The sequence below is a fragment of the Melanotaenia boesemani genome, chromosome 22, assembly GCF_017639745.1.
Source record: "Melanotaenia boesemani isolate fMelBoe1 chromosome 22, fMelBoe1.pri, whole genome shotgun sequence".
In the NCBI taxonomy this organism is placed as follows: domain Eukaryota; kingdom Metazoa; phylum Chordata; class Actinopteri; order Atheriniformes; family Melanotaeniidae; genus Melanotaenia; species Melanotaenia boesemani.
In genome coordinates this window covers 4957249-4985195 of record NC_055703.1, presented here as the reverse complement: position 1 = coordinate 4985195, position 27947 = coordinate 4957249, and the positions used below count along the sequence as shown (strand labels likewise).

Below are 27947 nucleotides of genomic sequence, written 5' to 3'. Positions count from 1 at the left end.
GTAGAAGACCTTCATATGACTTGTGGTGGTAGTAAACTAAGTACTGTATCTGAAAATATCAAAATCATTGACTACTTATGGACAGAAGATGTTTAATCTTTCCTCAAAGTTGGACAGAAATACATCAATTCGAACAATGATGGGTACTTTGACAGCTGATTACTCTGAAAGTACACAGTAGAAGAACTTCATATGACTTGTGGTGGTAGTAAACTAAGTACTGTATCTGAAAATATCAAAATCATTGACTACTTATGGACAGAAGATGTTTAATCTTTCCTCAAAGTTGGACAGAAATACATCAATTCGAACAATGATGGGTACTTTGACAGCAGCTCTGTGTGTACCGTAAATGTTAGTTGTAATGCGCATTCGAGATACAGGGGCGGCTGATTTGACCAAGCACTAGCAAACAGCGGCTGGCTTGACCGCAGTGGTCATACAGCCAGAGTGCAAAATTAATTGGAGACATGGTGACAGGACCCCACGCTGCCACAAGAGGACTCTGGATGCAGTGTGTTGTTAATTCCCCACCTCTCCATCTGTGTCGCCAATTCCCCCAGCCTCCAAAACCAGCGTACGCATGGGTCAGAGCTGCCGTGAAAGACCGCACATTTTCACGTCAAGTTTGTTTTTTATAAATCACAACCTTTGCGTGAAAAGAGGCGTACGCCAGTTTCAGGCCCCATTTTGTGCGTACGCAACGGTTATAAATGAGACCCCAGATCTGTTCGGTGAAGGGGGAATTTTGTGTGTATTACGGTTTTGAGCTGTTGATATTCTAAGAATCTGTTGCTGTTAATCCCATATTGTGATGAGAGTGTATTAAAAGATAACATGTTTCTATTATGGATAATATGTTCAAAGTATTTAATTCCTTGGTTAATCCATTGGTTAAAGTTTAGCATATTTTTGTTTAGTAGAATATCAGGATTGTTCCAGATGGGTGTGAGTTTACATGGTATTATTGAGGAGTTGGTTTTATTGAGAAATTCCCACCAGGCTGTCAGAGAAGTGCTGATGTTGACACTTTTAAAGCACTTTTGCTTTTTTATACTTAAGCTGAAAAAAGGAAGATCAGAGATTTCCAAATTGTCACAAAATGTTTGTTCTATGTCTATCCACAGGTCATCTAGTGGAGTAGGTTTGAGCCATTTTAGGACATATTGCAATCTATTAGCTAGGAAGTAATGTTGAAAGTTAGGCAAGTCTAATCCTCCTCTATCTTTCGGCTTCTGTAAAGTTTTTAAACTGATCCGGGGTGGTTTATTTTTCCAGAGAAATCGGGAGATGTGTGATTCTAGCGATTTAAACCAGGTAGAGGGGGGTTTCATAGGAATCATAGAAAACAAATAGTTGATTTTGGGTAGAACCATCATTTTTATGGTGGCGACTCTCCCCATGAGTGAAATGGGTAGAGATTTCCAGCGAGCAAGATCATCTTCTATAGTCTTAAGAAGGTGAGTGTGATTAAGTTTTGTTAGTTCTGAGAGCCTGGAGGGAATATTTACACCCAGGTATCTAATGTTACCTGATTTTAAGGTGATGCTGGGTAGATTTTGAAAGCTACAGTTGATGGGTAGAACTGTACTCTTAGACCAGTTAACGGAGTAGTCCGACAGTGATGAGAATTTATTAATTAGTGAGATTGTTTCAGATAGAGAGGTTTGTGAGTTCTGGAGGAATAGTAAAACGTCATCAGCATAAAGACTTATTTTATGAAATATATTTTTGGACTGAATGCCTTTAATAGCTTTATTTTGTCTAATCGCAGCAGCTAGCGGTTCCATAAATATAGCAAAAAGTGAGGGAGATAGTGGACAACCTTGTCTGGTACCCCTTTGTAGATTAAAACTTGGAGAGGTCTGGTCGTTTGTTCTAACACTCGCATTAGGAGAACTGTATAAGATTTTAATCCAGTTAATGAAAGATGGGCCAAAGCCGAATCTGTTTAGAGTAGCTAGTAAATATTTCCAGTTAACACGATCAAAAGCTTTCTCTGCATCTAAAGAAACTATTATTGTTTCCAGGATATTGATGGTAGAATAATCTATTATATTAATTAGTCTCCGCATGTTAACAGTGGAATATCTGCCCTTTATAAAGCCTGTTTGATCAGGGTGTATAATGAGAGGAGTTACTTTCTCTAACCTTCCAGCTAATGCTTTGCAAATTATTTTAAGGTCTGCATTTATCAGTGATATGGGTCTGTAGCTAGATGGTATTGTGGGGTCTTTACCTGGTTTTAATAGTACAGTAATGGTGGCAGAGTTTATGTTTGGGGGTAAGTAACCATTTTCCTTTATTTGTGTCACCATTTTGAAAAATGTTGGGGCCAGTATTGACCAGAATTCTTTATAGAACTCTGCTGGGAAGCCATCCGGACCTGGGGCTTTTTTACAGGGCATATGTTTAAGGGTTTCCTGTAGCTCCTCCACTGTGAGGGGGGAATCTAAGGCCGTGACTCGTTCCTGCTGTAAACCTGGAAGATCTATGTTGTTAAGAAAATGATGGATATCATTGTCTGATGGATCTAAGTGTGATGTATACAGAGTTTTATAGAAATCTCTAAAGATGTTGTTTATTGCATCTGGGTCATGCGTAATATTACCTATTGAATCTTTAACAGCCGATATGGTAGATTTTTCCTTATTTATTTTTAACTGGTTAGCTAAAAATCTTCCGGATTTATTACTGTGTTCAAATGTCTCCAAGCGTAATCTTTGCACCAGAAATCCTGTTCTCTTGTTGATTATTTCATTTAATTCCAGTCTAGCCTTCCTTATTTGGTTCATCGTTGGTTCATCTGGTGAAGCACTGTAGGCGTCCTCTAATGATTTAATTCTTATTTCTAATTCTAATATTTTTGAGTTTTCGTTCTTTTTTTTTATGTGACGCAAAAGAGATGATTTTGCCTCGCATTACTGCTTTCCCTGCTTCCCACAGAACACATGCTGAGACTCCTGGTTTGTCATTGTTTTCTAAGTATATAGCCCATTCTTTTGTGAAGTAGCTGATAAAGTCGGGATCTTTAAGCAACGCTGTATTAAATCTCCAGCTTTTAGTCGGTGGTGTGATTCTCGTGTTCCTCAAAGTAAAGGAAACTGGGGCATGGTTGCTGATAGTGATGGGGTGAATCTGGGTCTCTGAAATCTCACTCACCAAAGAGCTGCTAACCAGAAAATAATCTAGCCTAGAGTATGAATGGTGAACTGAGGAAAAGAAGGTGTACTCTCTGATATTAGGGTGATAAGACCGCCATATATCGCAAAGTCCAAAATCTTCCATATATTGTTTTACAGTGTTTGTGGATTGCCAGTTTCGATGATTTACAGTGTTACTAGACCTATCAGCTGAACCCAGAACCATGTTAAAATCCCCTCCTACGATCAGTGTGCTATCTGTGTGTTCAGAAAGTGATGTGAAGAAAGAGTGAAAGAAGGAGGGATCGTCAACATTTGGGCCATATAAGTTAGCTAAGCATAACTTCATATTTTGAATAGATAATTTTACTATGATGAATCTCCCTTCTGGATCTGTGATAACGCTGATTTCTGTGAATGTTACTTTTCTATTTATCAGAATGGCTACCCCTCTCTGTCTGGAGTTAAAACAGGCTGAGTAAACATGAGGAAACTGGGTTGTAGAGAGGGCATTAACTGATGTTTTTGTCATATGAATCTCCTGTAAGAACACAATGTCTGCCTGCAGATCATTTAATCTATTAAAGATTTTTAGTCTCTTCTCTCTGGTCCCAGCTCCGTGCACATTCCAAGTGATAAATCTAAGGATGGTCATGCTTGTGGTGAAAAAGTGAGTGTTGGATGCTTCTTGTTGATATAAATGTGTATGTGTGTGTGTGTGTGTGTGTGTAAGTGTATGAATATGTATGCGTAATGTTGTGTGCCTGTGTTGAATGTTATTAAATGTACTTGAATTAATAAATGTGAGTGTTGGGTTATATATACAGGTATTACTAAATGTACTGTGCAGCTTAGCATTAGTGTTATATGGTTCCGTGAGGTGGCAGCTAGAAAAAAAGAAAAACAAAAATGAGTGCAGAGAGAGAGGAAAAGAAGAATAAAGCGGGAAGAAAACGACAAAAAAGAGGGGGAAGTGGGTGAAAATAGAAAACGAACCCATAAAATATAAGTCCATTTTGTGAACATTAGAGACTGGCAGTATTATTGTCTATTGTGAACAAACATTAAACTATGTGACTTAAGCCCAGTGAGTCTGATTAGCTTTTATAACACCTGTGCAAAGTGTGCAGAGTGTGGATACATATCTGAGGTCAGTAGAGCCAGGGAGTGGTGTTATGGTCACGATGTAGCTGTCCATTAACGTAAAGCTTGTCCACCGAGATGACAGCGCGGGCTCCACCGTCCAGGAATTTCCTCCTGATGGGGAACAAGATCTTGCGACGCTCCTGGATTTCTCTGGGAAACTGATCGCTCATACTAAGGTCAGTCCCACGAAGCTGTCTGCCGCAACGCTTCACCTCCTCTTTTTCTTTGTGGAGAACGAATTTAGCTACTATCGGCCTGGGTCTGCCCTCCGGTTTTTTTTTCCCTATGCGGTGAACCCGATGAAAAGAGTCCTGTCTTCACTTTCTTCAGCATAATTCCCGTCCTCCTGAAATGTAAAGATTCAGATTTTACCGTTAACCTATAAAACTCTAAGTTTGTTTTTTTTTAAGTCCATTTTATTATAATCTAAACCAGTCTGTAGCAACTGGAGCTTTAAATCCCAGTTCAGTTTCTTTTCATGGGGCCCAAAATCCCTGGCAGCACCCCTGGCAGTGACCAAGCCTTTTCTCATCTCATCGTTCTCTCAAGTCTTGGCTTTCAGGAGAAAAAATATTGGCATTTAAACAATTGTTTGGGATCCGTTTGGGATCCGTTTCCATAGCAACCGCTTCTATTCCAAATTTTGTGTCAAATTACGTCTTCTCTTCCCACTTCCGGGATTTCTTTTTGTTGATAGAAATATGAATTAAACTAGGTGACATCTATGTAATTTTAATTAATTCTAATTCTGAATTGTTGAGAATAAGACACTACAGGAGCTTTAGAAGACTCCTCTCCTTAATCTAATTTTTAAAATTTCTTTATTGTTTAAATATATTTTGTTATCTTATTTATGTGGTATTAATTTATGTAATCTTACTGGACCTGACCAGAGGAGACAGAAAACCGGACAGTAATGAAGAAAAGTAAATAGCAAAGCGGAAAAAAGGAAAAGGAGACAAAGATCCAGTAGAGAGAGGCAAAGATCCTTCAATTCAACACTGAAAAAAATTATACTTAAAACCAACTTAAAAAACCTGGTGTAGCTTATTTGTTACAGCTAAATTTATTAGTTTGTCTGTAACTATATTTCTGATTTGATCAAACTGTAATTTTTTATTTAGCATCAGTCAAAAATATTTGTTTTTCCCAAATCATACATTTACATTGGAATAAATAATTTATTGAGTTTCTTTCAAAGACGATAAACCCCTTTATCACTTTAGTCCAAGTTGATTTTTTCTCTTTGGTACAAATTTATTTTTTCACTTCATAAAAACCTAAGAAATTACATTAGTTCAAATTAAAATTTTACTTTGTACTTAATTAAAATGATGTAATTTTATTACATGCAATTTAGTTAGGTTTTTTTTATGTTGCATAACAAATGTTACTTAATAAAGCGTCATGAAAATCAGATATTTTTCTTCAACATAAAATGTATCACAAACCAATGCAATGCTGGGTAAAAGCAGAAAACCAAAAATTATTCATGCTTGAAGACAAATGTTTCTTTCAAGACCAGTTTTATTAAAGTGTGTTTTTAAAACAAGGATGCCTTTTCCTTTACGTACCAAAATTATATATATTTAAAAAAAAGAAACAGAAAAAAAACACTAGAAACTTTTTTTGTTCTTTCCAACATCCCCTCCTTGCCCAACCCCTCTTTTTTTTAACTTTGAGAACACTGATTAAACGTCTTACCTTTAAACACACAACTGTTAATGTTACAACTATTAACTAAAATCATTTCTACTGTGAACAGTGTGAAAACGTGGCTTGGCTGTAATAAAATGATTCAAATTTTTATTGAATGCTACAAACATTTAAACTGCTAGCACAGCATAAACAAACGTCACAGGGAGGCAGGTGTGTGTGAAACCAGAGGGGTATTGCACGAAACCAGAATAAAGAAATCCAGGATAATTAAGCAAGCCCAGCTTGACCTAGCTTGCGCGGCCTATCCTGGCTTAATTGGTTGCACGTTTGCTGAGCCAGGATGAGAAGGTGCGGCTAGGTTAAGCCAGGTGAAGATAGTTGGGATAAGTGCGTGTGCACGGCATACTGAAGCAGACCTCGCGATCGCTCACAGAATCACCGATGGGGAAATGGATAAAAGTCGCACGTCCTACGTCACGGCCGCTGAACAACAGCTCCTGACGGAGTTCTCTGACGAAGTTAAGGATATTATAAGGAAAAAAAGGCAATACCAATACCATAAGTAAAGAACGCGAGAGAGCCTGGCAGACAACAGCCGACCGGCTCAATGCGTAAGTAGTCAAAAACTGTACAATTAATAAACAGTGCTCCACTGGAACTGTCATAATTAGGCTACAGTTAAAGGAGTTACTTTTCAAATCCACTAACTGTTGTATACTTTAAGAGTGACAAGCAGGTGCATGTTACTCAGGAAATGTAGAGTATGATTAGGTGCAAACAATTATCCACAATGTGTCATTTAATCTATTTTCCTCATGTAACGTTTTTATCTATTTTATCTTTCTGTCCTTCATAAAGGACAAACCTGTCTGGCCATAAAAGGACCTGGCAGCAAGAAAAAATTAAATATAAGAACATTTTGCAGGCTGGTAAGTGACTCCAAAGTAGATGACCATGAACAAATGAGGTGAATAGATGAGGTGTCTGCTGACATGTTCAATGTCTGTATGATTGTAGCAGTTAAAAAAAAGGCCTATAAACTGGCACAGGGGGCGGCCCACCAAGCCAGGATGTGACTCCAGCAGAGGAACTGGCACTCCATTTAAATAAAGGGAGGCCAGTGATGGAGGGGATCCAGGGAGGGACAATAACTGACTCTGTCCCAGCCACAGAAACTGTCCGCTTCATACAAGGTACATCACGTACTGCAATTCTACTGCACATGGAACACAATCAAATATAATATAGTGTCTGACTTTGGATAACCTTGCAGTGTCTGGGAACACAATTACACTTTTGGAGCCACCAGAAGATGATCCGGTTAGTACAGTGTCTCGAAATCACAGGCTTGGTATGTTCTGTGAAATCTTAATCCAAGTCCTCTCGCTGCATGTATACGGCAGGGGGAAGGCACATCTGCAGCTGCAGAATGCACGTCTGCAGATGAGGAGACTGTGTCAGTGGAGTCCAGAAGGCTTGAGGCATGTCAATTTTATGGGATTGGCCTGCTTATTTATTCCATGAAGGATATGAAGTCAGTGATGTGGTGCTAATAGAAAATGTGTAGCAGGACCCGGATGCTGCACAGTCTCCTAATCGGCCTGGTAACATTGTGAGTATTGGCTAAAGTAAATCTACATTATGCACAAATCCTGCTGTGCTAATTGACATTTCCTTTACAGACCTCACAAACTGTCAGAACGCTTTATTCAGGGCACCTGGAGAGAGAGAGAGAGCTGGCAGATGTTAAAAGCTGACTCAAAAAGAGCAAGCTCCAAGGAATGGAGCTGGATCTTAAGATTAAACGCCGGACACTCAGAAAACTGGACCTGGAAATCCAGTAACCGAAAATCTGTATCTCTCAATGACATAGTCATCTCCAAAGGCCAGGGGATGTGACCTGTCCCTGAAGACTCGTTCACGTCTGAATGCTCTTCTGAGGATGCGGGCTTCCTCGTCCAGCACATCCTCCGATAAAGGGCAAGCCATTATGAAGAGGGAACAGGTGAAGGGGAGTTGGACCTGAATATTCTACATTGCCCTCGTCACAGATTGCTTTGAATACACCTTTTGTAACCTCATCCGCTGTGTTTTGTAATCTCAATTAATGCAATAAAACACATATTTCTAAAACCTCTGACAGCAATTTGACGAGCAGTCTTCATTAGCATAGCAATATAACACTTGGCCTGAGTAATAATACTGCAACTGGAATCCATATAAAAAGGCTGTTGCGATTACGAACAGATTTCGATTAAATGTACAGTGACTGTATATGTAATATTTTAATACTGGATGATTAAAATGACGCGCCATACTTAGGAAGACCATGGACATGCTGTAAAACACATTAATTCCTCACAGAATTGACGTTGGACATGCAGGTGACTCGCTAGGATTAATCTTCCGGCAGTTAGCCTGGTCTGGAGCAGGCTAGCTGCAGCGGATAAATCACCACAGTAACTTGGCCGGGTTTAGTTTGAGCTGCTTTCATGCAACCGACTTAGGGCTAAATTCAGCCAGGATAACCAACATATCCCGGCTTAATCCCTTATCTTGGTTTCGTGCAATACCCCTATGGCTTCTGCTACGTACTGTTTAGAATAATGGGAATAATGGGAAAAGTTTAAGTTGATGAGACTAGTACACATAAATCAACAAGGCCATGTACAAGCAGTCTCATAAGAAAGTTATTTTTCATTCATAGGTGTGGTCGTCTTTCCATCAATACCATCATTTCCATCAATTTGGACCAGTTTTGCTCAAAATGCCGGGATCAGATGGAATCAGATTGGGCCTCCGTGAGGACTGAAGGTGCAGCTCCATCCAGCTGAGTCTTCTCTTCTTTAGATGAGTTTTTAAAGTTCAAGTAAAAATCCTTTTACATTCGTTTGTTAGCTGAAGTTGTTTCAGTTTAACTAAACATGTGAGCATCTTCTAACAGACATTTGTTGATGAAAGTAAAAGATCTGACAGAAGAGAGAAGTTTCCATTTAAATCCTTTTTATTGAATCCAAAAGCAGTAGGTTGTAAAAAGTTCAGGTCAGTTGTTCATTAAACGCATGGTTTCAGTAACATCTTTAAGAATAACATTTAATTATCACTGCAGATAATTACAACAAAATCAGCTTGGCACACAATAGCTGGTATGTACACTTTTAAAGATTAAATAAGAAATAGAAACCCAATACGAACAATCCATGATAGTACTTAAAAAGCATTTCATACACATGTAAATGCAAGTTAACCAAGTTAAATGCACAGCATTAAAAAACAAGTTAAAAGTAAGATTAAACCATTTTAAAATCATCACTTTTACACACATGATGTTGAACACAGACGTTCAGAAGTTAAGCTGAGTTTTAACATGTTTTCACTAATCTCACTGTTAGATTTTAGAGTTCTGACTGTTGTGTAAAAGATGTGGCGGTCCTGGTTTGGATTGTTGGGTAACGTGGGCCTGAGCGCAGTTCAAGCGCACGGTGAGCAGGAGACGAGTCCTCCAGGATCTTCCTCACCGTTCTGAGGCAGCGTGAGGTGAAGGTCTCATTCAGAGCAGTGTCTCTGTAAAGCCTGCAGATGGAGGCCAGCAGATGTTCAGAGGGTCTTTGTTGCTTCATGTGTGCAGCTGTGTTTAGGATGCTCTTCATCATCGCAGCGGGGTTGAATCCCTGGTTTAGAGTCTGGGAGCAGGTTTGGTGCAGGAGTGTGTTCAGGGGACGGCGGTGCCGCCGAAGCTTCCTGGGATGTGTTGACGTCCGCCATCAGGAGCTCTGAGGAAAGTGGAAATGAGAAGAAAGATGTAAATTGTCAGGATTTATCAAAACAGAGTTTCCAAAGTTTTAACCAACATAATGTTGAATTTAACTTCAACACAATATAGTGGACGTCCACTCAGTCCTAACCTAAAGTCCCAAAACAGCCATGAATATTTTCTACAATGTCCTAAAATCATTTAAATAGACTTGATGGTGTTATCTTTAGCTCATGGTGACTTTGGACTTACTTCATGTTCTTTGTCTTAACAGCTGCTGTCATCTGGCTGGGAGCTCTTCATCGCCATGGAAACCTTGGATGTACAACAGGAAGTTGGGTGTCTGTGGTCCACCTTGTTTGTCCTTCAGGCCGACGGCTGTGCGTCATCTCAGTCATGATCACCTCAGTGAAAGGAAGAAGTCAAAGAAGAAAAACTGTGTCAGTGACTCTGACAGTAAATGAAGAAACAGATGCAACATTTCCAGCTAGCATACACACTTTGTCTACAGTTAAATCTGAGATTATTGTAGGACACTTTCAGGACAGAATGGCTAACTCACCTTTTTCACACATCGTGTGAATCCTGGTTCCACCTTCTGTCATGTGGACGGATGTAAAGGAGACAGACTGGAACCAGGATTCACACGTCGGTGGAACCATTTCTGGTCCTCTGGACTGGATCACATGGGTCACCAACTCAAGCTCTGTGGACGTCCACTCAGAATCATGACCTAAAGCAAAAAACAGTCAGGAATATTTTCTATGATGTCACAAAAATGGTTTAAATAAAGTTTGTAATGTTAAAACCAGAAGGCCTTACTTGACACGTTGTCTCTGTCCCTCTTTGGGTGTGGACTTCTGTCTTCTTCCAGCAAAGATCAGTCAGTAAAACAGAAGTCAAGAAAAAATCTGTCAGTTCTTTGATACTTAGTTAACAAACACATACAGCATCTGTAAGCTAAAATACATGACTTTATGTATATTTGACTGTATTCATTTAGAAGACTTTCTGCTCAACAAAGAGTCTTTTACTGGCCTCTTTGCACATTTTGTGTCCAGCGGTAACTCAGGTGGTAAAGCTGGTCCTCTGTTCATGTCTGGGTTGAGGAGGAATCAGGTCTAGATCATCAGGTCATGCCTCCTCAGCTTGGCATTGGGTCCTCTTCCTACTACACTCACGGTATCAGTAGATTTGACATTATAACATCAACAGGCCTGGTGCAAGGCTCAGGCTCTGACAACCCTTACAGATGCAAGTTTTCAAAAGTTGATCCAGGGACCAGATGAAGGAAAGCCCTGCTGCAAGACCTACCTGAGGCGTCACCAGTCCTGTAAGACTCAAAAGGTTAAAACATAGAAATATACATGTATACAAATGAAGAAAAAATGATCTCCAGATGGAAAACAGTCCCATCTGGAGAAGCAACATTCAGCCCCTTCCTGTTGCTGAAGTTCATGACTGGTGGTTTATGCAACTAAAGCTGTCCGATCTAAAGTTGTCAGATCCTGCAGCATAAAGGAGTTGACAAGTTTAGTCAGAGTCGCTGTCATCGTCCCACCTCGGTCTCTTCACAGTGAGGTCAATGATGCCACACCTGCTCTTCAAGGGGGAGCTGAAGCCAGAGGTTGAGGGAGTCGAGTCTGGAAAGGACTGCTCCTCTCCAGGGCTCTCCTCACAGCTTTCCCTCGGCCTCTTTGCAGAGGACCGATCCCCGTCGCTGTCCTCCCTGCTCCTCTTTTGGGAGGAGCTAGGGACGGAAGCTGAGGAATCAGAGTCCTCTGCAAAGCTCTCCTGAAGATCCCAGAGGCCAAATGGAGAGATCCTTCCTAAACAAACCACAAACTGTGGCCGGTCAGGAAGGTCTCCCTCTGGGGGTGTGATGTGATGTTGAGGAGGATGAGGAGGAAACTCAGGTGGAATATGGTCATCGTCTTCCTCAGAGTACACGCTGCTGTACCCAGAGTCCTCAGAAAGACTTTCATTACTAAATGTCCACTCTGAACTATCAGTCACCTCATCATACTCCTCAACATCAAGATCAGATTCCTCACTATCAGAGAACTGGGGGACCCCATCACGAACAAGAACCTCACCAAAAGGAAAAGGGTTACCTTCATCTCCATCGATGATCGCCAGGGCAGGGACTCCGAGGAAGTCGTCTGTGAGGAAGAAAGTCCAGGTAGAGATGTTTCTCTCTCAAATTACAGGTTTTAAAGTCATAATTTTTTTTTTTACTAAAACAATCTCCTCCCTGAGCCGCCACCTTATCGTGGGGGAGGAGTTTGTGCGTCCTGATGATCCTAGCGGCTATGTTGTCAGGGGTTGAGGCCCCTGGTAGGGCAGGTGCATTGTGAGCTGGGCGGCTGCCAGAGGCGGGGACCCTGGTGGTCTGATCCTCGGCTGCAGAAGCTAGCTCTAGGGACGTGGCATGTCACCTCTCTGGCGGGGAAGGAGCCTGAGCTGGTGCGCGAGGTTGAGCGGTTCCGGCTAGATCTAGTTGGACTCACCTCGACGCACGGCTTGAATACCCGAACTAAAATTTCACTAATGGAGACCCAACCACAAGCAACCCATTACATCCATCAGTTAATCCCAAAGTAAAAACAGAATGTGATACACTGGCATTCAGTGGTGGCGAAAGCAGGTTTACTACATGATCCACGCAGTTACAAATCCTTCTAGAGATAGAAAATGATCCATTTAAGGAGAATGGATCATTTTTCATCTTAAAAGTTTACCGTGATTACGCTTTCGCCACAAAAACACTATTTTTTTTCTCCAAGCAGGATGTAAATCAGATGAGAGACAGAAACAACATGAACTTGGAGCTTTAAACAAAGAGCGCGCGTAACCTTTGTAAACTCAGCTGATTGGTGGTTCGAGTTGACGTTCAGAACTTTAGGCTACCTTCAAAACGTCACGTTCTGAATTTTTAAACTTTAAAAAATCCCATTTCCATGGTGACCAAAAAACATGTCTTCACAGCATTTTTACACACACTAAATAAATAAATAAATGAAAGACTGAACGCAATTCAGCGCCACAATTCATGCTTTCTTTTCAAAACAACTGACTTTTTTGATTACTACAACATCAAGACAATGCGATTAAAATTCCCGTTTAAAATACACGTTTTACCCGGGAAAGCACCATTAATTTCCCGGGAATTTTAATATGCACAAAGCAACCCTTCATTTATAGCACCCAAAACAAACTGTCATCAATTTGTTGTTTTTATAACACTAAAGAAAAATTTCCCCGTCTTTAAATTTAACAGTTTACCATATTTTGATTAAGAATAAACTATTAAAAAAAAAGGAGAAACAAACATGATTTACATACCAGCCAGGAGACGGTCCTCCCGGTAAGACGCCATCCTCTCCAGCAGCTCCTGCTTCTTTCTCCGGTTCCTGTCACAAGTTCACAACCACCCAAACGGTCGGGTGGGTTCTTCCGCCGGTCCCTCTGTCCACCACCTACACCTGCCGGTCCGGCGAGATCCTCCGTCCACAAACTCTTCACCTGCCGGTCCGGTGAGATCCTCCGTCCACAAACTCTTCACCTGCCGGTCCGGCGAGATCCTCCGTCCACAAACTCTTCACCTGCCGGTCCGGTGAGATCCTCCGTCCACAAACTCTTCCAGCCGCTGTCTTGCTCCGGTATCAAAGTGCTCTTAAGGTGCTCTTAAGCGCTCAGGTTGTCTCCACTCTCAGCCCAAGTGAAAAGGGGAGATTAAAACTCTCCGCGCGCTTTTTATAGCAGCTGGAACGTTCCGTTTCCATGACGATCTGCTTTTAAATAATATTGACGAACGAACGTAGTCTACTTGATAACAGCACCACGAATGAATAAATAAATAGCTAAATAAATAACAGCCAACAACTATCCGGAAAACCTAGCTCAGCACCTGGAGCGTGAAACACCAGCCTGTCCTCTCCTTATAAACGTATAATGAGGTCGATTTTTCAAGCATCAAATTACGGCTTATAGAGACGTTTCAAAGTTAAGCGCCCCCTACCGGTCATGTAAAAAATGACTGTCAGCACGGCAGCAATGGTGCGTTCCAGCTGTGTCGTAATTCCAACCACCTCAGAATAGGTGACATCTTTACCAGGCATTTTACAACCGCTATATATGTATATATCCAAAGTAGCCAATTCTGAGTATGTACAAGTATGTCACAGCTAGAAAATAACAGATAAATTTAAATAAATAAATATTGTGTACCCCGAGAACTCAAGCAAATTTGGGTGATAATGATTAATTAACCACTCATATTTGACCTCAATATTTCACAAACAATTCCATCTTAACAACAAATTTATCAACAATATTATCAACAACTCTGTGATATTTACACTACAAACTTATTAAAAACAAAACATAGCCTATTAGAAAGAAAACCAATAAAGACAACAATGGACTACAGGCGGGACCAGAGGGGTATTGCACGAAACCAGAATAAAGAAATCCAGGATGATTAAGCAAGCCCAGCTTGACCTAGCTTGCGCGGCCTATCCTGGCTTAATTGGTTGCACGTTTGCTGAGCCAGGATGAGAAGGTGCGGCAAGGTTAAGCCAGGTGAAGATAGTTGGGATAAGTGTGTGTGCACGGCATACTGAAGCAGACCTCGCGATCGCTCACAGAATCACCGATGGGGAAATGGATAAAAGTCACGCGTCCTACGTCACGGCCGCTGAACAACAGCTCCTGACGGAGTTCTCTGACGAAGTTAAGGATATTATAAGGAAAAAAGGCAACACCAATGCCATAAGTAAAGAACGCGAGAGAGCCTGGCAGACAATAGCCGACCGGCTCAATGCGTAAGTAGTCAAAAACTGTACAATTAATAAACAGTGCTCCACTGGAACTGTCATAATTAGGCTACAATTAAAGGATTACTTTTCAAATCCACTAACTGTTGTATACTTTAAGAGTATGTCCATACTGCAGCACACCTGGCTCAAATAATGGGTCGTTAAGAGGCTGGTGCAGACCTGGTTTATTATTGTACACAAGCCCGTTAAAAGCAACACGGTGCGTCACCTGCCTGCACGCAGTGAGACGGTGCGTGCATGTGTCTGAGTGGCAATAGAGTGTGCGCGCTACTTTCAGTTAATAATATGTTGTCTCCTGACAATAAAAGTGAAAATTATAAAGGCTTTATGCACTACGGAAGCGAGGAGCTGCCACCTAAATAAAAAAAAAATTGGACCTTATCACGTTATAACGTGATATGTTTATTGTAAAAATGTAAAACGTATCACGTTTTAACATGATACTTTCTTATAATAACGTGAAACGTATCACGTTATAACGTGATAAGTTTATTGTAATAACGTGAAACGTATCACGTTATAACGTGATAAGTTTATTGTAATAACGTGAAACGTATCACGTTATAACGTGTAATAACGTGAAACGTATCACGTTATAACGTGATAAGTTTATTGTAATAACGTGAAACGTATCACGTTATAACGTGATAAGTTTATTGTAATAACGTGAAACGTATCACGTTATAACGTGATATGTTTATTGTAATAACGTGAAACTTATCACGTTATTACGTGATACTTTATTTAAATAACGTGAAACTTATCACGTTATAACGTGACACTTTATTGTAATAACGTGAAACTTATCACGTTATAACGTGATACTTTATTGTAAAAACGTGAAACGTATCACGTTATAACGTGATACTTTATTGTAATAACGTGAAACTTTTCACGTTATAACGTGATAACATTTATTATATGAACATATGTATTTTCGAATTTGGATGAGGAAACTGTGTGCGGACAACAGACCACAGAAATGGCTCATTTACAGGACTTGATTAAGTTCTACTTCATGCTTGGGTTAAGACATGGTGAAATTCTGCTGCTTTTGAACACCTTGGATGGCGTTGTAATAAGTATGCATACTTTGAGAAGGATTTTAAAATGTATGGGTCTGTACAGAAGGAAGAATGAGTCCGACCCCCTTGACGTGGCATCATTTCTAATTGATCAACTTGAGGGGCACGGGAGGCTCTATGGATATAAGCTACACCACCTTAACTGCATTCAAGCAGGTTATGTTGTGAGTCAAAGTACAGTGAGACATTTACTGAAGTTTCTTGACCCCCGGGGAGTTGAGCAAAGACGGAGAAACTGCTTAATGCGACGCGTGTACGCTAATCCAGGGCCTAATTTTATGTGGCACGTCGACTCCTACGATAAATTAAAGCCATTTGGTATATGCATCAATGGAGCAATTGATGGCTTTTCAAGACTCATTATCTGGCTTCATGCCTATTCAACAAACAGCAACCCTAAGATCATCGCGGGTTATTTCATAAAAGAAGTTGAAAAGAGGATGGGGACATCTGCCAGGATTCGCGCAGACTATGGAACAGAAAATGTCATAATGGCTGAGATGCAGAGATTCTTACGATGGAGTGTGGATCGCACCGTCAGTAACTGTTACATTGCTGGATCCAGTAATCACAATCAGCGGATCGAAAGCTGGTGGGCCTTTCTAAGGCGGCATCACTCCCAACACTGGATAAATCGTTTCCAGGAATTAAAAGACAATGACTTTTTTTCAGGAAGTTTTTTGGACAGGCAGCTTGTTTTGTTTACTTGTCTGAACATCATCGAGGTAAGTTTGTTTACCTTCCCTTATTGCGACTCTGCACTTGTGTTATTAAACATTAAAGTGCGCTTTAACACCCTTCCAGCACATTTAAAATCTGTGACCCATCAGAATCTGTTCCTGTTGAGTACTACTCCTGAAACACAATCAGTTAGATTAGTCAAATATTTAACAAAGTCAGAGGTAGTCGGCTACTGCATCCTTCCGTAGTTTACGTAAATGCTCTTCTTCACTCGTCTTTTAAGATGGTCATACAGAAAAAAACTCACTATTGCCCCCTGTAGTCACAGATTCTGATAGGTGACATGTTGGTATAACACTGCCAGCACAGCTGTATGGGTAGATGTATACATAAATTTAAGAACACTGTGTTAACACAATTTAATAGAGGAAATCAGTTAGATTTAAAAGTAAAACTGAAATCTGAAAAAGAAATTAAGAACTAAACAGAGTAAAGCACAATTAAGCCTTACTCGTATTAGACAGCTTTAATCATTAATCAAAACACAGTCAACAATCCAACAACATGCATGCAAAGGATACTTGTAGCAATGCCTTGTAGACATATTTGTTATTATGAAATTAAACAATGGTCTTGTGTCCTGCTGTAAAATGTTTAGTGTTATTATATATAATTGTTTTAAAGGAATAATTTTAAGGAAAGCTGTTATTTTATTAAAGTGTCTTGGCTTCATGTTACTACATGTATTCTTTGAAATAAAAATAAAAAAGCTTTCTAGAAAAATGCATTCTTTCCATAAACATTTTTAGTTTCAAATAAAATTTCACATTTGAAACAAAAATATAACGCTGTATATAGCTCTGTGCACACAGCGTTTTCATAAGTGCTCCCTGTTGTTTTGTGTTGACTCAAACTGGATGTTTTCTTTTGTATTTTTATTCTTTTGTTCTTACTTTTATTCTTGCTTTTCTTACAGGAAGAGCTTCAGGAAGTTGCAAATTTGTGGAACACTCACATCATCCGCAGCAGCAAGAATGCCATAGCTCCAAGTGGACGTCCAATTGTCATGTACACAATTCCTCATCTTTTTGGAGGACAGGATCACTTGACTGAGGTTTCTTGTCAAGCCGTGGAAGTTTGTAAACAGGAATGCCAACAGAGAGGACCTTATTCTTGTGATGAAACTGTGTTCAGCTTGTGTTGCATAATAATGACAGAGCACTTCTTACTCCCACCCACCACAGCAAATGAAGCCATAGAACTCTATCTCTTCCTGAGAGCATACATTCTTGAGAATTTATAAATTACAAGAAGAGTATTGAGCATCAAGGCAGGATCATCTGTTAAATGACGCTTTGGCTAGTTTTGTACCTAAAAAAAAGAAATAAGTAATGTGTCTAAATGTATTAAAATATTCTGCCACTGCAAAAGAACTAAAAATGCAGTTAGGTCTCTAAAATCAACAATGCTGCTATTTGACAAACTTGCTGTTTCCCATCCATCACAAAACAACTGTTGCATGTCCTAATGCACACTGTTGTGGAGCCACGTGTGTATACTGTATATATATTTGATTGTGTCAGATGCTTGTGGTGGCCATTTATGTACCATTTTACGTCATTTGGGTTAGACTATGGTAAACAACATAGATGTTGAAGGTGGGGGAATTAAACCTGATACAAATTCAACATGTGATTTACACAGAGGCATGATACTACAGGCAAAAAGAAATAGGTTATTCAAATCCCTTCTGTAACACACATTAACTCAAACATGTTTAATATTTGTTTAACACAAACTTTATGCTAGGTTTTATTCAACTGATGCCTCATTTGATAAGTAATGCTTGATTTACACATAACAAAATCACAAGTTCTTGGAGTTTCTTGCTGTCATAATTTATTTGAAAATGTTACCTGACTCACTTAAATTGTGTTGCTTTAAATTGGTAGTAGAAAAATTAACACAATACGGGGTTCATGTCTAGTTTTGCTAAGGTACTTCAGGGTCATTACTTTTATTTTTATATAAACTGTTTATATTGATTTATTTTTATTGTGTGTATGATACCTATGCTCTGTTGCTTTTTAAATGTAAGGTTTTCATTTGTGATGACAATATATAGATACTACTAACTCACTAAGCTACCAATACAGTTGAACTGGTCAATATACAAATAAAATTAGTTTAAAACCATTTTTTAAAAAATAATGGTTTAATTTTAAGATAAATAATGACAAGACTCCAGATATATCGTAATTATAGCTCACACACACACACTACCCTATGAATTAAGAAACAACAAAAAACCCATATAAAGTTGGAACTGTGCATTTATTTTAATCAAACTGTAACAATATGCAGAACAACATCAACTAATAACTGTCGACCCCAAAACTGGGTATAAAACCATAGATTAGTCAAAAAAACAAACAAACAAAAAAAAGAAATGGTACAAAAATCTTAATTGAAAACAAATTCCACAGAAATACTCCTGCAATAACCACTTCTGGGACAAAGACAGGTTTTGTAGCCTATATATGGCTGTCTATTGGAACTCAACTGGTAACAGCTTTAAGACATCTCAGACTGTTTGTACAAACCTGACATATCACCATTTTTTAATATCTTTAAACATTATGTGCACTTCCATCTCTCAAACAAGAAATGTAATAATTAACCATAAAACACTATTCCAGTAATTATTGCTTTGATGAAACTTTGAATAACAACAGTACCATGAGAAGTAACACATATTTCAGCTCTTAATTTTTTAGTCAAACTGCCAACCAAATTACCTCTCTTTTTTTCAGCAAAACACTGATCTCCCTATAGTCATTTTCTTTGTTCATTATTTGTCTTTGGCTCTTTAGTAAAAGTAAGCCACTGTAAAACCGTGTCACTGAGGTAAACTTTTCATGACCAAGCTGTACATTGAAGAGTATGAAGATTTATGAAGTTTTGCTAACATTCTCTCTATCTCTAGAGAGGTTAAGCTATGCTGAATTCATAGGAGTTTTTATCGGCCAGTATGTTATCCATTTCATTGCGTAGTTCTGGGTAGGAAGTGTATGTCCATGGCAGTTCCAGAAGAGGACCACAGGTATGTGCCACAGGTCGTCGTGCCAGTCCATCCACTGGTGTAAACACAACTTCAACTTTCTGAACACAAATGACATCTGACCCTGTAAGAAACCTGAACATCCTTCTCTGTCCTGCATCATCCAGTCCTCTGATGTACTGTTGCAGAAAACGAAAGCTCTGCTTCTCTGCTTGTGTGGTAGGAGAGGCATCCAGCAACTTCAACAGCTTTCTTGTTGTTGGTTTTTTTTCATCATACATTTTAGGACATCTTGTGGACTTTGAAATGCTGCTTTTAGGAAGTGGCTAGCAACTGATGACATCTTTTCTGCAGCATATGCAGGTTTTTGAATCAGCTCTTTGTGTGACACTTTTTGTAGGATGTGTTTCAGATTGTCCTGTGTTGGAAGGGTTGATACATCTAGGCGGTCCATGAGATCAAGTAGTTCGTCTCTGTCTTCATCTGAAAGATTTCCTTCTAGGGCATGTGTTATCAGATCCCTTTCTGACTGACTAAGGTACAGGAGAAGACTTTCAAACAGCAAATCATCTGACACTTCATTTTCACCAAAAATCAGTGCCACTGAGAAAACAGGAGCAAGGCGACAGGGATAGTATCCATGGTCTTGAAAACCCTTTAGTAGAATTCTACCGATGGATTTCCAGTCTTCTTCTTGCCATTTAGGAGACAGAGCTGGAACCCGCAGGTCCTGTCCTTCTGTTTGTCTGTTGATAAACTCTGACCAAAATGCAGCATACACGTCTCTTGAGACACCATCTGCGTCTGCTCCTTTTTCATCAATGTAAGTGTATTTCAGGGGGTGTTTGAGGAGTGTTGGATCCTTGAACTGGTTGATCATCTCCTCCTTAATACTGACCCTATGAACTTTGATCGTGATACATACAACATCATTTGACGTAGGAGAACTCCAGTCTTTACCTCTGAATGTGGTTTCTGCAGTAGTTACAGATGTATTTGTTAAAGGGAGTGTGATAGATGTGACAACCACGTCATCTTCCTCAAACAGTAGGCTGGAATCAAGTATCAAAGTGTCATCAAGTTGGCAGGCCAGGGGTTCTCCAGTGTAGGAGCCAACCATAACCTCAGATGTGTCTGATAATCCATCAACCTCAACAGCTTTCACATCTGATGACATGACAACAGTTTCTGTATGTATCTCATCCTCTTTACATGTGTCAATCAGTTTCATGTCATTGTTTACACCAGATTCTTCCCCATCACAGCCCTCATCAAACTGCCATGTAAGAGTCTTAGAGCACAAATAAAATCTTAATACTCCCATTTTTAGTACAGAATACAGTTCCCCAACTGTGATGTCTTCATCAAATACAGCTTCTTCTTGATAATCTAATATGTCATGGCTAAATCCCTCAAATCTTCCATATTTACTTCTTCCATTTGGGAAGAAAAGATCTTTAGCACACTGCAATATGTCTGCTTTTTTAAATTCTTTTGGTACATCAACAGTCCTTGTTCCTCCTCCTTTGCGTTTCCTCACTTGCTTTCCTTCATGAATCCAGCCCAGCTCAATTTTCCGGGTCTGTTTTTCAGCCCATCTGTTGTTTTTTGCATACGTTCTTTTCCGTTTAGCAGCAACAGTCTCCTCGTCATCACATTCCTTCTCATCATTCCAATTAATGCCCATCTTTCTCTTCAATTTTTCGAGCAGTGATTGCTTTTTTGATTCTTTTGAACTTGTACCTTTATTTTCTAAACAGAAGCGTCTTGCTGCAATCCGATCTCCATATGTTGGGATGTATCCAGCAAGTGTGTTATCATCCATTGCGTCAATGACTGTGGCATCAATCTGTAACAAGATATACAATTGTCAAATCTCCATAATAATAATAAAAAAAAACAGCTGCAATATTGTCATAGCAGTTACTTAACACAGCACAAAACAACAGATACACATTCTACATAGCGTACATCGAAACACACCATTTGTTTGTTTGCAAAGCTTAGGGCTACCTGAATAGCTACGTAGGCTAATTTGGCAACAGAAATTACGAATAAATCTAATACTTTTTTTTAAAGTGCACTTACGTGTTCTTGCTGCATTCGTGAAAGGCATTCCTCTGGCACACCGCGAATTCGGAGAAACCTCAGTAGCGGAGTATCCAAATTTGTAGCCATGGCTGTGGTGAACAGTTCAGCGCCAGTCAGTGAAGAAGAGTGCCATGTGAAACTTTTTTACACGTTTTTACAATAAACATATCACGTTATAACGTGATAAGTTTCACGTTATTACAATAAAGTATCACGTTATAACGTGATAAGTTTCACGTTATTACAATAAAGTATCACGTTATAACGTGATAAGTTTCACGTTATTACAATAAAGTATCACGTAATAAAGTGATAAGTTTCACGTTATTACAATAAACATATCACGTTATAACGTGATACGTTTCACGTTATTACAATAAACATATCACGTTATAACGTGATATGTTTCACGTTATTACAATAAACATATCACGTTATAACGTGATACGTTTCACGTTATTACAATAAAGTATCACGTTATAACGTGATAAGTTTCACGTTATTACAATAAAGTATCACGTTATAACGTGATAAGTTTCACGTTATTACAATAAAGTATCACGTAATAAAGTGATAAGTTTCACGTTATTACAATAAACATATCACGTTATAACGTGATACGTTTCACGTTATTACAATAAACATATCACGTTATAACGTGATACGTTTCACGTTATTACAATAAACATATCACGTTATAACGTGATACGTTTCACGTTATTACAATAAACTTATCACATTATAACGTGATACGTTTCACGTTATTACAATAAACTTATCACGTTATAACGTGATACGTTTCACGTTATTACACATATCACGTTATAACGTGATAAGGTCCGATTTTTTTTTAATTTGGGTGACAGCTCCACGCTTCCGTAGGTTTCTCATAATATTTCTATGAAAATGTTACGAAACCTTATTAAAATTATTATTTATTTACTAGGACAGCGCATATTAACACCAGTAAACCTGTCATTTGCCAGAATTAACAACAGGTTAGTTTTCATCGGTAGTCCTGTTGGCTAGTTGTACAGTGGCACCCTAGGTGAAACATGAAATGGTATAAACAGCAGACAACATTATTTATCAAACAAATGTACAACAGAAATCTGTGCACACAACTATTTCTACACAAGGTTTGGCATTTATCAGTTTGGACATGAGTGTAAGATAAAATCTCATGACAGGTCTGAGATCGTGTACGAACGTTTGAGTCTGTGTGGATCAGCGGTGCAGCACAGAAGACGCTGTAAATAATTATTAAACAGACCTGGAACCGTCATCTAAACATAAACAGCCACATATTCAGTAATCAGAATTAACCCATTTGCAAAAAAGCGTGTTAAAATGGATTCCCAAAACAAATAAAATAAGATAGCTTACTGATACAACCCACTTCAAAAATGATAAACAGCCTAACACCACAACAGTTAGCCCACGTACACGTGCACAATGGAGCGCTGCTTCGGGTTGCTGAAGGGCAGGTGGATGTGTCTCAGACCAGCGGGGGAGATGCTGCTGTACTCTCCAGAGAAAGTCTGCGACATAACCCTGTCCTGCACACCTTTCTCTGGCTAGTGGAGCCTTTTGATGCCCCGGTGCAGCCAGAAGAGCAGGGAACCAAGCCCAGCACATAACAAGGAGGAGACAGGAGGCGATAAAGTAGTCTATACCTAAAAGTTGCATAAGTGCTCTATTTAATCAGTAGGCTAAGGTTTCCCATGCTCTGCACTTAAATGTGCAGTTCTTTACTGGACAGATAAAAATACTAGAGGCTATAAATTTTCTCTTCTGCAGGCTGTAAAAAGTGGCTTCATATAACAGAACCTTGAACATAATAAGCTAATGCAAGTAAACACAGACACAGTTTAGCAGTTTTAAAAAGTTTTATTCATTGTTTTTACTGTTTTCATTGTTTTCATTGATCTCTTATTCTCTTATTGTTAATCTCTGATCTGATATATTTTCAAGTAAAGAATTGTTGCTTTCAGGTACAAGGCATGGGTAAATTAAAAACTAATAAAATAAAACATTAATCATGGGCATATATCTGCTACTTACTGACAATTTTATTCATACCTCAGCCGGCGAGGTTATTGACTGCCTCCGTGATCCTCTTCCATGTAACGTTTTCCTGCATGCCTCTGGTTTTTAGGCTGCCAAACAGCACCTCTTTATTCTTTTCCACCTCACAAGTGAGGCTTTCGATCTCTACCTCATGAAAAGGTTCTTTCTATTGGCAGAACATCTCCTCTCCATGGTTTGACCTCACTGGACGAGGCCTCTGGGCCATGGATAATTAAGAGTGTAACATGTAAATGCCGATTTATGAAGGCCTGATCATTCCTATGCTGGGATTGGTCAGATACGAACGTTTCATAAATCATACATGGATCCACTCGTAAGATCATTCCTGTGATCAGATGCAGTCATTTCTACGTGCATTTGATAAATGAGAGCCAATTTGTTTAAAATGTGTTTCACATATTTAAGGTTATTTTAACATGTAAAAAAATCATATGTTAATAAATGTTTCACATGTAAAAACGGGGATTTGCATGGGTTTCCCTGTTATTACCATGTTTTACATGTGTGTGTTCTACACATTTCACATGTTATTTTAACATGTAACACAAAGAAAATGTGTCCACATGCACAGAATCGCATTTATTTCACATGGATATTTTCATAAGTTTCCCATGGAATTGTACATATGTTTCATATGTGATTAGAGGTTTCCAGCGTGAACACATATGTTTAACTTTGTATGAGTTTCACATCTTATTATTCTTATTGTTCCAAAACCAGATGTTTCCCATGAAAAATGTTTTTCATTCTTTTCCACATATTTCACATTATTTTTCACATGGTTAAAACAGAAAAGTGAATTCCATGTGTTTTTTCTGTAAGAGAGCAAACACTTGATCTTTGAAATGTTTTAGTTTTTTGTGGTTTGAAACAAAAGAAATGACTAATGAGTGAGAAATGGCTTTGTTTCAGACACCACCATGGTCCATATATCAGCTTCACTCATGTTGTCTGTATTTATATACAGCACATACATATATATGTACACTTTATGTTTGCAAAGTATATCTGAAGGAAGTACTTCATCATGTTGCCAAACACCAGACACATGTTGATACATGTTAGACGGTTGTCTAATACAGTAAAATCAGGGTGAAGAGAGGGTTATCCAGGATGCTTCGTGAAAGGCTCTCTGTGCGCGGCCACATCAATCTGAGGCTGTGATGCTGCTGTCAGCACTGCTGCATGATTTACAAGCTCTTTGGAGTTTCTCTTTCTGGACTGTGATGTTTTTACACGCTGATATTTCCTTATCCTGTAAGGGCAGGATAGATAGTGACACTCAACATTTGCGGCAACTCACGCGCCATGGATGTCTCTGCCGACGGTGAAAAGCCCTCTGGGAATTCCTGCCTGCTTCTATAAGTTGCGTTGGATGACTGATGATCGATCTGTGGATGCTATGGCCATTAGTGGCCCTGAGATGATGGCTGTATGACAGCCTCAGGGTCATTATTAAGACTTGCACAGAGAAATCATAAACCGCTCTTTATAGCAATGAATAGCGCTGTTTGATGGCATGGCTCTAAAAGAAAAAAAAATCACTGTCTCTTCAGGAGGCAGCCAGTTGGAAGCTATACAATGTACTCCTTCAGATTTTACCACCTTCATTATATGTTGCCATGGGCAACCCAAACTTCACCCTGGACACCAGATTTTATTTCTGTTGCTATTTCCAACATCATGTCCTTGTAATAACTTTATTTAGCTATTCTGCTTGTTTATGCCCTTCACATAAAATCCGTGTTCAGTTTTTAATAGCAGGAGAAAATCAAGATGAAGCTTAATGCTACCGACATTGTAGGAGGAAGGTTTTACCTAAAAGGCTGTTTCTCGTTTTTAAAACATATAGAAATGCATGTGGATGCACCTGCTTTCTACATCACCACGATGATGTAGATCAAAGATAAAATCATCATGTTTGCTAAGATGGTATTTAATCCAGGTCTTTTAAACAGTAACATGTTTAACTTTTTTATTTTTACTAAAATAATATTTATGTTTGATGATGTAGAATGATGTAAAAGTGTAACTACAAGACTATGGTTTGTAACTGCCCATATACTATAAATAATACATGATCAATAATGTCCTGGTGCAGTTCTCAATAATCTTTGTTTTTACGTTACAGTTTCCTTACTTTGTTTTTTGTTTCTTTTGGACAAATATTGTAGGATAATCATTGATGTGTACTTTTGTTGTGTTATAAGTGTCCCAGTGTGTGAAGTTCAATAGCATTTTGTTTCATAGTCATCCAGGTCCAAGTCTGTATATTGATCATTTTTAAAAAGTGTAGTTTGGTTTTATTGGGTGAATCTAAATATTAAGAAAATAACTGCACAAGGACAGTAATGCAAACCACGGTAATCATCACACCTAACATGTATGTGATTATTACCCTACACATCTGTTGTGCTGAGTGGTTGTATAACTTTTATTATACATTTGATCAGTGTTTTAATATCACACTTATTTTACGTTTCATTCTTCAAGATTTAGGACACAATAAAAAAAATCAGAAAATCAAAATGGAAATAAAACTAGCAATGACTTACAAATCTCATCAACGCATATTTTATTTCCAATAGAACATAAACAGCATATCAGATGATAAAACTGAGACATGATGATGAGGAGTTTGCATGTTCTCTCCGTGTATGCGTGGGTTCTCTCCGGGTACTCCGGCTTCCTCCCACCGTCCAAAGACATGATGTTAGGTTAAATGATGACTCTAAATTCTCCCTAGGAGTGTGTGTGAGTGTGAATGGTTGTTTGTCCCCTCTGTGTTGGCCCTGCGATGGACTGGTGACCTGTCCAGGGTGTACCTGCCTCTCACTTCTTATGCTGGGATAGGCTCCAGCTTACCCGCGACTCGTAATAGACTAAGCGGTTCAGGGAATGAATGAATGAATGATGATATTTATCTATTTCAAAGAAGTCACTAAAACAGTTAATCAGATATAACAACAAAACAAAAAACAGAAATACCCAGGCACAGCTTTGTAACCACAGATGTACAGGACAGTATGTCGCAAGCAACAGTTTAAGAATCTGTATAGTTGTTATTTACAGCTCAGAAGTTTTAAAAAATATCAGGCAATCAACCCTTTTCATAGTTTATGCATAAGTCACTCAAATTGGGATAATGTAGCAAATAAATTCTGGGAAAATCTGAATTTCTTCTTTTTTTTTTTTTTTTGTGAAACAAATAAAATTGCAGAGCCACACCAGCAGCTTTCTACTGTCCCTGAAACATCATGAATTCAGCAACAATTACAATGACAGGATGACAGGTTTTCAAATACTTTCAGGTGATTCTACATGTTTTTCAACTCCATTACCACTTAACGTTTCCAGTCAAATTAATGAATGCTGCTAATTGTCCTTACATCAAATCAAACGTCAGCATAGAGTAAGGTTTGCTAACTTCATTTTATATTTTTAACCTTTTGCAATTTTTTTGTCAGTGTGACAATCATGCAGGACACATGTGGAACTTGCATGTGAAGGCTGTTTCCTTCTCCATTTTTCCGTGGCACCAGCTGAAAACTTTGTTGTGTGTGGAGCATTGCAGACTCGCTGTTTGAGGGCTGAATGGTCCACTCGCCCTCCACACCACGCATAACACAGAAAAGAAAGGTTAGTGTGTAGCGGTAGTGTGTAGTGGGTGGTTTGGGTTTGAGCTGGACAATCTTTGAACACGCTCTGCTTATGCCTTCCCAATTTTATTGTAACATGCGGGTTGTGTAGCCTGTAACAGATATGATCTATCAATGCTGAATTTGCTTTCAAATATGGAAGAAGACTGCATTAAATTATTGTCTGCCATATAAGCTTTTTTTTTAAAAAAAAGCATGAAATTCTGTATTAGGTGAGCTCTTCATGTTTTGTCTGAAGCTGTAACTTTGTGGGGATCATTGCACTTGTAAACATTACATAATTGCTTATAGACAGAATAGTTTTCTCAGGCAGAGCGGACCTTGGGGAGGAGGAGAGTTTGTGTACCACTGGAGCAGCTCAGGGACCAAAGAATCAACAGAGATTTTCACCTTTAATGACAGATGTGTTTGGTTCCAATACGTCATTGCATTAGAAAGTAAACTAACTTTGAGGACCAGACTTGATATATAATTATGATTTCCATTAAATATATATCTTTTTCCAGTAATACTAATAACTTTAGTTTTTCACCATTTTGTGTCTATATGAAAAGATGAGCGACATTTATGGAAATGTGACATGCAAGTAAAGAAATTCCAACTCTGCTGTTCCAGTGGGCACAGAAAGTTATAACCTGAGTAACAAGATGTTTAAAGTCAATTCTGCCTCCCAAAATGACATTCTTCGAACAGGTTAAAATTCATCTATGTAACTCTCAGCCAACAATAAATTGTT

The 27947-nt window shown here is 38.9% G+C and overlaps 1 long non-coding RNA gene across 1 annotated transcript; it reads right to left on the bottom strand.

The window, feature by feature from the left end:
- Nucleotides 1-142: 142 nt before the first annotated feature.
- LOC121633197 lies at nucleotides 143-27947 on the bottom strand. The gene is made up of 4 exons (XR_006009015.1): nucleotides 27937-27947; nucleotides 18588-18593; nucleotides 18325-18341; nucleotides 143-220 (listed from the first exon to the last, which is right to left on the bottom strand). It is a non-coding gene; the product is annotated as an uncharacterized LOC121633197 (long non-coding RNA).